At 42.9% G+C, this 12925-nt stretch overlaps 1 protein-coding gene across 7 annotated transcripts in view; it reads left to right on the top strand.

Annotated features, from left to right (window-relative positions):
• The window catches only part of LOC140460366 (uncharacterized), a 33350-nt gene that overhangs the window by 7942 nt on the left and 12483 nt on the right, over positions 1 to 12925 (top strand). For 2 of the 7 annotated variants that reach the window (XM_072554862.1, XM_072554857.1), the window contains exons 1-2: positions 4834 to 5147; positions 11352 to 11414. The exons of 2 other annotated variants lie outside the window; for them this stretch is intronic. The gene's annotated coding sequence lies outside the window, so the exon portion shown is untranslated. Of the gene's footprint in view, positions 1 to 4769; positions 5148 to 11351; positions 11415 to 12925 lie in introns of those variants that run through there. 3 more of the 7 variants (XR_011954029.1, XM_072554859.1, XM_072554858.1) reach the window with 3 other exon arrangements.

Raw genomic sequence — 12925 nt, 5'->3', positions numbered from 1 at the left:
TTCTGTCCTCCTGTCTATACTTCAATACCCCCTGAAACCAGAAGGTGAAGCTGGCATTCAACCTGTCATTGATTCATTTCTACAGCAAGGCCTTCTAGTCCCATGCCATTCTTCTGTCAATACACCTACCTTTCCAATCCCTAAACCGGGATATCCTGAATGTTGTTCATGACCTTCGTGAAGTAAATTAAAATCATTTGAGGCTCAATCCTCCAGTTGTCAGTCCTGCTACTGTCCTTAGCCAAGTTCCAGTTGATGCCAAACTCTTCACTATCGTTGACCTGAAACATGCATTCTTTTGTCTTCCTTTGCATCCAGATAGCCCATTACACTTTTGCCTTCTTTTAAGGGCCACCAATATATGTGGACTTGCCTACCTCAAGGGTTTATCCAGTCGCCGACACCCTTTTCAGAGACTCTTCACACCCAGCTTGAATTATTTGAACTTCCTGGAGACACTACCCTAGTTCAATACATCGATGACCTCCTCGCTAGCCCTGACAAAAGTGTCCAATCACACTGACTCCACTACCTTTCTCAACCATCCACATCAATGTGGCTATATTGTACCCCCCCAGCAAAGTTAACTTCTTTCTGATTAGTCTTAAGTTCCTAGGTACTCTCATTTCTGAATTTGATCGGTGCTTGACACCTGACCGTATTGATCCTATTCTTTGTATTGCCCCTCCAACCACTCCTAAACAGATACGGTAGTTTCTTGACCTCATCAATTATTGCCGACAATGGATTCCTAATTGTGCCCTTCTGACCCAAACATGATCTCCCCTGTCCTCGTCTAATGAGCCTTAACGGTATGAACTCACCCCATAACAACTACATGTCTTTACGAAGCTTAAAACTACCCTCTCTTCAGCACCCACGCTAGGCCGACGTTTGTATGACTGCCACTTTCATCTTTATGTTGCCATCCTTGATACCTGTGCTTCAGCTGTTCTCAACCAGCAACATGGCTCCTCTTGGCTCCCTATTGCCTATTTTTCTACTAAGCTTGACCCCGTTGCTCAAGGTATGCCTTCCTGCACCCAGATTCTCTCTGCCATCCATACTATGGTAGTGGCTGCCTCTAATATAACTTTACATCAAAATGTAGAAGTCTGTACCTCGCATTCTGCAGTATTCTTGCTGATTTCTAAATATACTGAACACCTTGTTATGGTTCGTCTCAGTCGCTGTGAGATTTCATTACTTCTGAATCCATTTCTCTCCTGAAAGTACTGCTCTAACATTAACCCCCTACATTCCTGCAGGAAGAACCGCTTGAACTGCCTGATCCTCACCATGATTGTGTTCTCAGAAATGAACTTGTTTCTAAACCATGTCCTGATCTTACGGACGACACAGATGTGATCAACAAAACGGGTCAAGATGCAGGGAAGATACCTGCCCAACTGTCGTCTTATTCATATGGATGGAAGTTTACTTGTTGGCTATGATTGCTGTGTGGATGGATTGTGTGGATTGTATGATAGTCCTTGGTCTCATCCTAGGAATATACACTGTCGTCCGCTTATGCGTGAAATGGACTGTACATTGTTTTTCACCTAAGCCAAAGAAGAGTCTGCTTAAATGACCCTTGTCTACCCCTCTACCTCCATGCCTGAACTTCCATGCTGAAATCCTGTATCTTTCAGACTCTGCCCCTCTGGATGATGACCTGGCAGAGGAGGCACTTGACTTATTTGAAAATACAAATTGACTGAATGGACTAATGATAGTTATAAGCCAAGTAGTTGTCATGAAATAACAAAAGGAGGGAATAAGAAAGTCTATAGCCATAAAACTTGTCTTTATATTTTAGTTTAAATGTTTGATGTTGAATTATACAGCACATTTGCTGCACACTAGAAAATAGACAGGCAGGGAGGCTTGGTAAAAGGGGAGAACTCAAGGTATGCAGAAGATAACCAAGTGATAACAGGATACCCTAAGGCAATTAAGTACATTTGCCTTAACAGTGAATCTGTGAAAACAGGACACAGTGATAACATTCATGGCTGTTCCCTTGTGAAATTAATGACAGCGTTTGATTTTGACCCCAAAATGAAACTTGGTACTGTCAAAAGCCTTGTATTTGACAGTCAGGTCCTGTTAATTATAATAGATTCGTATCACCCTTTGCAAGCTAGACAAACAGAGGGAAAAACATCTTTGCTGTTACAAGTCCCTGACTTGAGAGTTCAAATGGACGAGAGAGAGAGAAACCATTATAGTGCTGGGGCTCCCGAAGCTATTAAAAAATTACCTGCTTTGGATTGAACATAATTGCATTTTTGACACTTTATGATGGTATTGAGTAGCCATTACCAGTTATTAAATATGAACTCTGTAAAAGGTAATGTTGACGAAGCTTTAATTTACTTGCTGTTCTTGCAGACCACTCTACAGACCTTTCAGACTACCCCACTGTCAATTCCAACTAATCAGATCTTATGTCTTATTTGAATCACAACCCTGAAAAGAGAGCATGTTTAATTCAAAGACTAATGAATCAGTTTAAATGCAACCTTTTGGTAACATCTCAGCCTCAGGTACAGTATGATTCAGTGCCGAAAAAGCAGGAGTCTGCTCCTAGCTTAGAAATTATTCTCGGCCTAACATTGAAGAGATTCAGGCACAATGTGTCAGGAAGCCATTTTATGGTCAAAAGTTTGTCCTCCTGCTAAGAAGCCGTTTTGGAAAACAGTTGTATCTGACTTGTGACCTGTGCAAGGTTAGGAACTCTCCAATTAGCTCAGACTGGTACCTCTTTATGTTAGGAGTTTATCTCGCTAGCAGGCACCTAACCGGGCTGGATATGTTTTTCCCACCTGATGAATGGCTTAGGGCCTGTAGGAGTGATTAGTCAAGCGTTCGGAGACCTGTCAATTAACTTTTCTTCCTTACGAATTAAGAACATGCAATGTTTTTGTAAACCTTTGTGAAAAGGAAACCGCTTTGTAGCAATACATCAGAGTAACCTGCCAGGGTACTTGAAGAGTTAGGTCCCCTACTCTCCTAGGTTACTAGAACCTAGCTAGTTTAGCTTATCGGTATCAGTGGAGCTATTGGTAAATAAAGGGGTTCACGAAAATTAAACTAAACTGCCTGTAAGAGGATTTTCTTTTATTCCAGACTCTGAGTACGAACTCCGGGGCGAATCGTGAGAGACTGTAGGTCTGACTCCACAAAGGATTCCCTGGCCGTCTCAAATCCCTACTTTAACACTCCAACTCATCCATGTTGACCAGTTAGCCTAAACAGTCTAGTCCCATTTGCTAGCACTTGGCCCATATCCCTCTAAACCCTTCCATCCAGATTCCATTCAAATGTTGTAATTATACCAGCTTTCCTCAAGCAGCTAATTCCATACCCACACCACCCTTTGCGTGAAAAAGTTGTCCCTTAAGTCCCTTTTATTTCTTTGCCCTCTCACCCTAAATATATGCCATCAAGTTCTAGACTCCCCCCAACTCAGGGAAAAGACCTTGTCTGTTTATCCTATCAATGTCCCTCATGATTTTATAAACCTCTATAAGGTAACCTCTCAGCCTCCAACCCTCCAGGGAAGACAGCACCAACCTATTCAGCTTCTCCCAATAGCTCAAATCCTCCAACCCTGGCAACGTCCTTCTAAATCTTTTCTGAACCCGTTCAGGTTTAGCAACAAACTTCTGACAGGAAGGAGACCAGACCTGCACATAATATTCCAAAAGTGGTCTTACCAAAGCCCTGTACAGCTGCAACATCACCTCCCAACTTCAATACTTGATACTCTGACCAATAAAGGAAAGCATTCCAAACGCCGCCTTCGTAATCCTATCTATCTGTGACTCCACTTTCAAGGAGCTCTGAACCTGCACTCCAAGGTCTCTTTGTTCAGCAACACTCCCTTGGATCTTACCATTAAGTGTATAAGTCCTCCTCTGATATGCTTTTCCAAAATGCAGTGCCTCATATGTATCTAAATTAAACTCCACCCTGTTATCCTCTGAGCTAAGCATCTTCACTGTCCACTACACTTCTAATTTTGGTGTCATCTGCAAACTTAGTAACTATACCTCATTTATTGACATCCACAGCATTTATATCAATGATGAAAAGTAGCGGACACAGCACCCATACTTGTGGTATACTACTGATCACAGGCCTCCAGTCTGAAAAGCAACTCTCCACCACCACCAACCTGTGAGCTGGTTCCGCATCCAAATGGCTAGTTCTCCCTGTATTCCGTGGTACTAACCTTGCGAACCTGTCTCCCTTGGGGAATCTTTTCAAATGCCATACTCAAGTCTATATAGTACCCTGGCACGTAGGCCGTCAGGCCCAGGGGACTTGTCTGCCCTCAATCCTAATAGTTTGCTGTGTACCTTTTCCCTCTCAACGTTGATTGTTTAAGTTCTATCCTTTCTATCACCTCTGACTTACCCGTTCCAATAGGAATGGCACTATTGTCCTCCAGCTTGAAAACTGAGGAAAAGGATTGACTTAGCATCTCTGCTATTTCAGTGTTCCTCCTATTAACTCACCGATTTCATCTTCCAAGGGGCCTTAGCGACTCTGTTCCCTTTTGCATACCAACAGAAGCTTTTGCTATTCTTTTTGATATTTTGCGCTCGGTTTCTTTCGTAATTTATCTTTATTCATTTTTTTTAGTATCCCTTCGTTTATGTTTGCAAGTTTTCTAATGTTTTAGCCTTCGAGGTCTGGAATAACATTTCGGAAAAGACTGAAATTTTTTTTTAAAACTAAAGAAAAACCACACCTTTCAGGTGGCTGGCGAGGGGAGCAGGGAACACATTCGCTCCGCCCCCATTGTCTCCGATTGGTTGGATGCCTCGTCGAACCGCGCCCACTACCCGCGCGGTGACGTCACGGTCTGGTCACCCAGCCCCTTGTGAGTTGGCGCATGTGCAGTGTAGGCCATGTAGTGGGACAAAGGCAGTGTTACTGAGTGTGGGAGAGGAATGGCGCCGGCGGCTTAAGGAACAAGAACAGGACTCGCTGGAAAAGCTGAGCAGCCCTGGCTGCATGTGTCAAGAGAATCCGAGGAAACGTTACGGGTCCAGTGATCCTCCTTCAGAACAGAAACCGGTTTCGGAAACATCCCGGAGAGGTCGCCAGGCCTGAGCGCCCGGGGAGAGGAGACAGTGAGTACCTACTTCGACACTGTCCTATTCCCCCGAGTCCAGGAACTCCCCACATACGTTCGAGACACCACCCACACCCTCCACCTCCTCCAAGACTTCTGCTTCCCCAGCCCCCAACGCCTCATCTTCACCATGGATACCCAATCCCTCTACACCTCCATCCGCCATGACCAGGACCTCCAAGCCCTCCATTTCTTCCTCTCCCGACGTCCCCAACAGTACCCTTCCACCGACACACGCATTCATCTGGCCGAACTTGTCCTCACCCTTAACAATTTCTCCTTCGAATCCTCCCACTTCCTCCAGACCAAAGGGACAACCATGGGCACCCATGTAGGCCCCAGCTTTGCCTGTCTCTTTATTGGCTACGTAGAATAGTCCATCTTCAGTAATTAAACCGGCACCACTCCCCACCTCTTCCTCTGCTACATTCATGACTGCATTGGTGCTATCTTGTGCTCCTGTGAGGAGGTTGAGCAAACTTCACCGACACATTCCACCCTGACTTTAAATTTACCTGGACCATCTGACACCTCTCTCCCCTTCCTGGACCCCTCCATCTCCATTAATAACGACCGCCTTGACACTGGCATTTTATAAACCCACTGACTCCCACAGCTACCAGGATTACACCTCTTCCCACCCTACCTCCTGCAAAAATGCCATTCCGTATTCCCAATTCCTTCGCCTCTGCCGTATCTGCTCCCAGGAGGATCAGTTCCACCACAGAACACACCAGATGGCCTCCCTCTTCAGATACCACAATTTCCCTTCCCACGTGGTTAAAGATGCCCTCCAACCTATCTTGTCCACATCCCGCACCTCCGCCCTCAGACCCAACCCCTCCAACCGTAACAAGATCAGAACATCCCTGGTGCTCACCTTCCACCCTACCAACCTTCGCACGAACCAAATCATCCGCTGACATTTCCGCCACCTCCAAACAGACCCCACCACCAGGGATATATTTCCCTCCCCATCCCTTTCCACCTTCCGCAAAGACCGTTCCCTCTGTGACTACCTGGTCAGGTCCATGCCCCCCTACAACCCACCGTCCCACCCTGGCACCTTCTCCTGCCACTGCAGGAATTGCAAAACCTGCGCCCACACCTCCTCCCTCACCTTCATCCAAGGCCCTAAACGAGCCTTCCACACCCATCAAAGTTTTAGCTGCCCATCCGCCAATATCATTGTATTGTTTCCATTGCTCCAAATGCGGTCTCCTGTCCATTGGGGAGACTGGACGCCTCCTAGCAGAACGCTTTAGGGAACACCTCTGGGACACCTACACCAATCAACCACACCGCCCTGTGGCTCAACATTTCAACTCCCCCTCCCACTCTGCCGAGGCCATGGAGGTCCTGGGCCTCCTTCACCGCTGCTTCCTCACCACCAGACGCCTGGAGGAAGAACACCTCATCTTCCGCCTCAGAACACTTCAACCCCAGGGCATTAATGTGGACTTCAACAATTTCCTAATTTCCCCTTCCCCCACCTCACCTCAGTTCCAAACTTCCAGCTCAGCACTGTCCCCATGACTTGTCCTACCTGCCTATCTTCTTTTCCGCCTATCTTCTTTTCCACCTATCCACTCCACCACCTCTCCCCCCATACCTATCACCTTCTTCCCACCCCCACTCACCTATTGTACTCTCTGCTACTTTCTCCCCATCCCACCCTCCTCACATCTATCTCTCCACACTGTAGGTACCCTGTTTCTATTCCTGATGAAGGGCTTTTGCCCAAAATGTCGATTTTACTGCTCCTCAGATGCTGCCTGAACTGCTGTGCTTTTCCAGCACCAGTCTAATCTAGACTGGTTACCAGCATCTGCAGTCATTGTTTTTACAGAGAGGAGACAGTGAAACAGGGGAGGATTGGAAACCGTGGGAGGTGGGAGGAGGGAGACTGGGGAGTTTATAAACTCCAAGGGGAGGCCTGAGGCCGCGCATAAAAGCTCCACAGGCCCAGTGTTTACTTTGTTTGGGAAGGACCTCTGGGGGCAACCGGTCGCCATATTCGTGAGGGCAAGACGCATGTTGTCTTGGGGCGGGGAGCGCGCGCATCCATCTTGGTGAGGGCACCATCAACTGTCATTTCTGGGTGAGAATTCCAACTTTGTGGCAGCCTTTGTATCAACTAGAATTTTCTCATTCTGGATGTAAGTTTGCTTGCTGAGCTGGAAGGTCATTTTCAGATGTTTCATCACCATACTAGGTAACATTATCAGTGAGTCGAGTGAAGCGCTGGTATTATGTCCTGCTTTATATTTATGTCTTTTGGTTTCTTAGGGTGGGTGATATCATTTCCGTTCTTTTTCTCAGAGCATGGTAGATGGGGTCCAAATCAATAGATTTCCAGTTGGAATGACATGTTCCAAGGAATTCTTGTGTGTGTTTCTGGTTGGCTTATAGGACAGTGGCTTGTCATAGGATGGATGTATGGTCCCAGTCAACATGGTATCCTCCTTTGTCTGTGTGTAAAGATACTAGTGGTAGTGGATCATGTATTTTTGTGGCTAGTTGATGTTCATATATCCTGTTTTATACCTGTTTGTCAGATGTAGTGTTTGTTACAGTCATAGAATCCCTATGTGTGGAAATATGTCCTTCGGGCCAACAGCTCCATACTGACCCTGTAGAGAGTATGCCAGCCAAGCCCATTCCTCTACAATTACGCCTGACTTATGTACCACTATGGGCAATTTTAGCATGGCCAATTCACTCAATTCACTTAGCCTGTGTATCTTTGGATTGTGGGAGGAAACCGGAGCATCCGGAGGAAACCAACACAGACACTGGGAGATTGTGCACACTCCATACAGACAGTCGCCCCAGGATGGGATTGAACCCGGGTCCCTGGTGCTGTGAGGCAGCAGTGCTAACCACTGAGCCACCGTGCCGCCCCCTTATATTTCAACAGTCTTTCAACTTTAAACACATTCATCACAGTCTTCCCAGAAGATTAGACTGTTCTCTCTCATTAGAGATGGCTGGTGGTGGTTTATCTTGAGGGTCACCACACCTCAGCTGAGGGGAAAGGCCGAGAAGGAGATCCTCACATTTCTCCAACTTGGTTGATACATAATGTGAAGGACCTTGGTATACTCTTGTTGAAATGTTATCATCAGTATTAGCTGTTGTTGTTGCTGTCATTTATTGGCAAGACTCATGTCAAGTGAAACAATTTCAGCAAGAAATTGGCATCTGGCAGAACTCCCCCACCCAATGCCAAAAAAGTGAATGTTTTTATTGGTGAAAAAAAATTGGCAAAGAAAAAAAAATTAAAGTGTCATGTACCTTTAGAAAGAGTGGAAGGGTTGATTTTTCAAAATAAATGAAGACAACATTTCTGAAGTGGAGCAACAAACTAAGTTAACAACGCAGTTTCTTTTCACATAACTGCACGACTGCAAATGTCTGTATTATGGGAAAATGTTATGTACTAAAATATGTTCTTATTTTGTAAAGAGTCAGGTCAATAGGTTTAATTTTGTCAACAGTGATCAATAAGATCTTGGTTTTATACAGCATCTATGTGAGATACACTGGTAATTAATATTTGATCGAGTAAGTCTCCACTGACCACCACAAGAACAAAGTTTTTCCCTGTCTGAACTGTCAGAAAAGATGTGCTTTCTTCACAAATTTTGACTTCTTGATGTGTTTGTATGTCTTGCAATATTTGATTTTAAAATATGTAATTTACAGTGAAAATGAATTGTTTGTGCTTTTTAATGTTGATTTTAAGGTACGCTGATAAGAAACTATGTATGCATTTAGGCCGTCTAAAAATAGAATGCTTTTCATACTGTGCAAACAAAACACAATTTGGGAAGTGATGGTTGTTCCCTATCTCAAAGCCAATATCAATAATACCTGTGGGGTCAACACATGCAACCACTTCCTTTCACTTTTTTTGGAAATCATTGGGAATTTAACACATTACACTACTGCAGCAGAATCTGAGCACGTTACATCGGGCTTCCCATCAGGATGCTGTAACAAACCTCAACCTAATTTGGGGTGTTGGGGAAAGTGCAAAATAAATGAATCACTAGTATATACCCTGTGGTTAAAGAGCGCTACAATAGTATTGTGCAGACATGTCAGCTGTCATGGTGAGACCTAACTTTACTCTGCGACACCTTGATTGGCTTGAGTTGTCACTGACTGCATGTAAAATGAAACATTATGGAGTAAAGACATTTTTGCGACTGAAAATGTTTTATTTGGCCTTCAGCAGTCACACCTACACTTTTACCATATATTTTGCTGCTTATTTTGATTTAACTTGATGATATGTAACCTCAGTTGCTAAACAACTCTCAGTGGAGCCTCAAGCGTTATTTGAGATCCAACACAAAAGCCAACTTCTTCCAAATACAAAATGTTGCTGAGTACAAAGAAAAATCACATAAAAGCTTTTATCAACTCCCAGATCGATTTACCGCAAGAAATAGCAGTATTGGCCATTCTGCTCCACCATTCAGTGAGATCATGTCTGATCTGATAACCCTCAATTCTATTTTCCTGTCTTTTCCCCAAAACCCTTGATTTTCCTTTGACACCTTCAATTTTTCAGAAGTTTAACTTATCTAGAACTTTGAAGACTGAGACACTTGGACACACAATACCAACATCAATCCTTGTTAATTGTCCTTGCTTCTGTACCATAGAAAATTGTTTTCTGGATCCTTGTTTGAGTCTACAAACTGCTCAATAAGCTCAAACAACCCTCTTCTGCTCTTCTAATGAGCCAATATCTCTGACAACTCCATTTCAATAAAACTGAAAAAGCTTCTATCACTTTTGGTTGTAGACAATAGGGCCAGGATTAAAGATGATTCTCATTTTCCTAAATACTTGGAATAGGTTCAATTGATTTTAAACAAACAAGTTTTGACACATGTTCGGGTTCGTTTGAGAAGTTTGGCAGAATTGTTTTTCTCAGATGGGACAATGAAACTTTTTTAGATTCTTTCCACTATTGGAGGTCGACCTCCAGTTCTTTTTCTTAGCACATTATAATGATCTTCTGAACTAGTTTTATTTCATTATATCCATCCCTTCAAACAAACCAATTCTTCCCATAAATAAATTCATCCATCTCCAGCACATTCTAGGTGATATTTTTCCTTAAATTCCATTAAAATGTCCTATCTCTTTCCTTAAATCTATGTCCCCTAGTTGCTGAAGCCGTCCACCAAGGGGAAAAGTTTCTTCCTATCTAGATCCTAAGTGTCTTATTTGTACACTCCAAACAGGTCCTCACCCAGCTTTCTCTGCAAGGAAAATACCTTCAGCCGATCTAATCACCCTCATAGCTGAAACCCACCAACATGCACCACCCTGAGTTAGTATTCCCTTCTGCACCCTTTCTAGTGCCATCACATCCTGCTAATAATGTGACGACCAGATCCACTACTCCAGCTGTGGCCCAACTAATGTCTTGTACAGTTCCATCACGATCTCCTGGCTCTCGTGTTCAATGCCTTAACTATTAAGGGCAAGTATTTCATATGCCGCCTTAATCATTTCATCCACATGTCCCGTTGCCTTCAAGAATCTATGAACACATATACCTTACTCTGACCTTCAGTACATTCTCAGTTCTTGTGATTTAACATGTTGATCCTCCTGAAATGTATCATCTCAATCTTTTCAGGATTGAACTCCATCTGTCATTGTTCTGCTCATCTGACCAACCCATCTTTATTATCCTGTAGTCTAAAACTTTCCTCCTTGCCATATATTAGTGTGGGTTCTGAATTTCTTTTGGGCCTGATTTATTTAGGTTGCATTGTGTTTATTTTGTGGGCATATTTTTAGAATATTGGGAGGATACTTTGATCCAGCATCTGTTTATACCCAAAGAAGAAACTCAAACCAGATTTTTTTTTTATCCAATGTTTTCCCTGGTAACATTTTCACAATGACTTCAATTTCTGCAACACCCTTAGCTTAACTTAAACTATCTTCAAATCAAGACATTACTGAATGGAGATCATAACTTCTTGTACTATTAAATCTGTCTCAAGCAATGCTGCAAATTAGGTAACCTTGCATTATTATTTTGTAACCTTGCTCAACCTTTTCTAAAAAGTGACTGGATGAAGATTGAAGTTGACTGAACTGCTTTCTTCATTTTATAAAAAAAAGTAAATGTTCCAGCATATGCAATCTTTTTCTTTCTCTAAAATAGGTCATGAGGTGAAAGGGAATAATGGACAAAGCAATGAAAACAATGCTGACTCTAATTCAGCAAGTATGTTCTTTTCAATAAGTTTAATTCAATATTTACATTAAAGTTATGTGAGTGACACAAATAACAATACTTTAAGGCTGTTACTTAAGTTTAGAAATTCAATCACACTCTGTGTAGATGGCTTAAAATCATTATATCAAAAGCTTAAAGCGCTTGAATAAAACACGAAACCTCAGTTATGTTTATTTCCCCAAACTGGGTTATCAAGTAAAAGGGAAGTATAATTGGAGATTTGATGACAGCGGGCAAAATGGCAACGCTAATTTCGCAAGTATGCAAGGTTTAAGCTTAAAATGCATGGCAGGTTTATTTATCCAAGAAATAAACACCTTTACTCTCTCTAATATTAGCTCCAATTATCAATATTTGATATGAAATTAGAAGATCTAGCTTGAGAAATCTACAACATATTGCCACACGCTTGCCATAAATACGACAGGAACACAGTAAAAGTAGTGAAAATTAAGTCAGATCTTTGTGGTTACAGATCCATAAGATACAGAAGCAGAATCAGTCCATTCGACTTGTTGAGTCTGCTCCACGATTCGATCATGGCCAATGTTTCTCAATCCCATTCTCCTGCCTCCTCCCTGTAACCCTTGATTCCCTTACTAATCAAGAGGCTATCTTTATCTGTTTTAAAAGCACTCAGTTACTTGCCTCATTTCAGTGGCAATGAGTTCCACAGAGTCACCTCTTTCTGACTGAAAAAAATCTTTATCTCATCCCAGCATTTCTTGCTACAGAGAACTATGAGGGCAGAGTCCATGTCTATACTTCCTTGCATGGTAATTTGTAAATAACATTTGTTTTTTCAGGTTCATTAGCTGCTGCTTAAGTGTGTTGGTAGGTTTGTGGGCTACCATGATGCTGAGAGGTTTGAGTTGTCTGGACATCATTTCACAGATGTCTTTGATGTAAGGTAATGTGGCTCGGGTTTCTGCACGTGTGTCTGCTTGTTTGAGTTTGTTGTTGAGAAATCAGCAGACAGGGTTTATTGGGTACCCGTTCTTCTTGAATATGTTGTATAAGTATTTATCTTCTGCTCTTTGTAGTTCCTGGGTGGTGCACTGTGTAGTGGCTCATTGCAATAGTGTCCTGATGCAGATTTGTTTGGGATGATTTGCTTCTGCATTAGGTACTTGGGTCTGTGTGTGTTGTTTTCCTGTAGATATTAGTCTGAAGTTCCCTATTGACTGTTTGCTCTACTGACATCTTGGAATTGCACTTTGTTGTTGTTCTCCTCTTTTGTGAATTTTATGCCAGTAAGGATATTGTTGATGGTGTTGTAGGTTTCCCCAAATGTGTTTCATTTTGTGATGACAAAGGTGTCATCACTGTTGCGGACCCAAAGTTTGGGTTGGAGCGTTGGGAGGGCTGTTTGTTCGAGTCTCTGCATTATTGTTTCTGCTAGGATCCTTGATATTGGTGGTTTCATGGGTGTTCTGTTGATTTGTTTGTAGGGCTTGTTATTGAATGTGAAGTGGGTGATAAGATACGGGTCCACAAGC

This window comes from Chiloscyllium punctatum, chromosome 36 (assembly GCF_047496795.1).
Source record: "Chiloscyllium punctatum isolate Juve2018m chromosome 36, sChiPun1.3, whole genome shotgun sequence".
Classification (NCBI taxonomy): Eukaryota; Metazoa; Chordata; class Chondrichthyes; order Orectolobiformes; family Hemiscylliidae; genus Chiloscyllium; species Chiloscyllium punctatum.
Note: the sequence above shows the minus strand (reverse complement) of the source record. Positions and strands in the feature narration are given on the sequence as shown.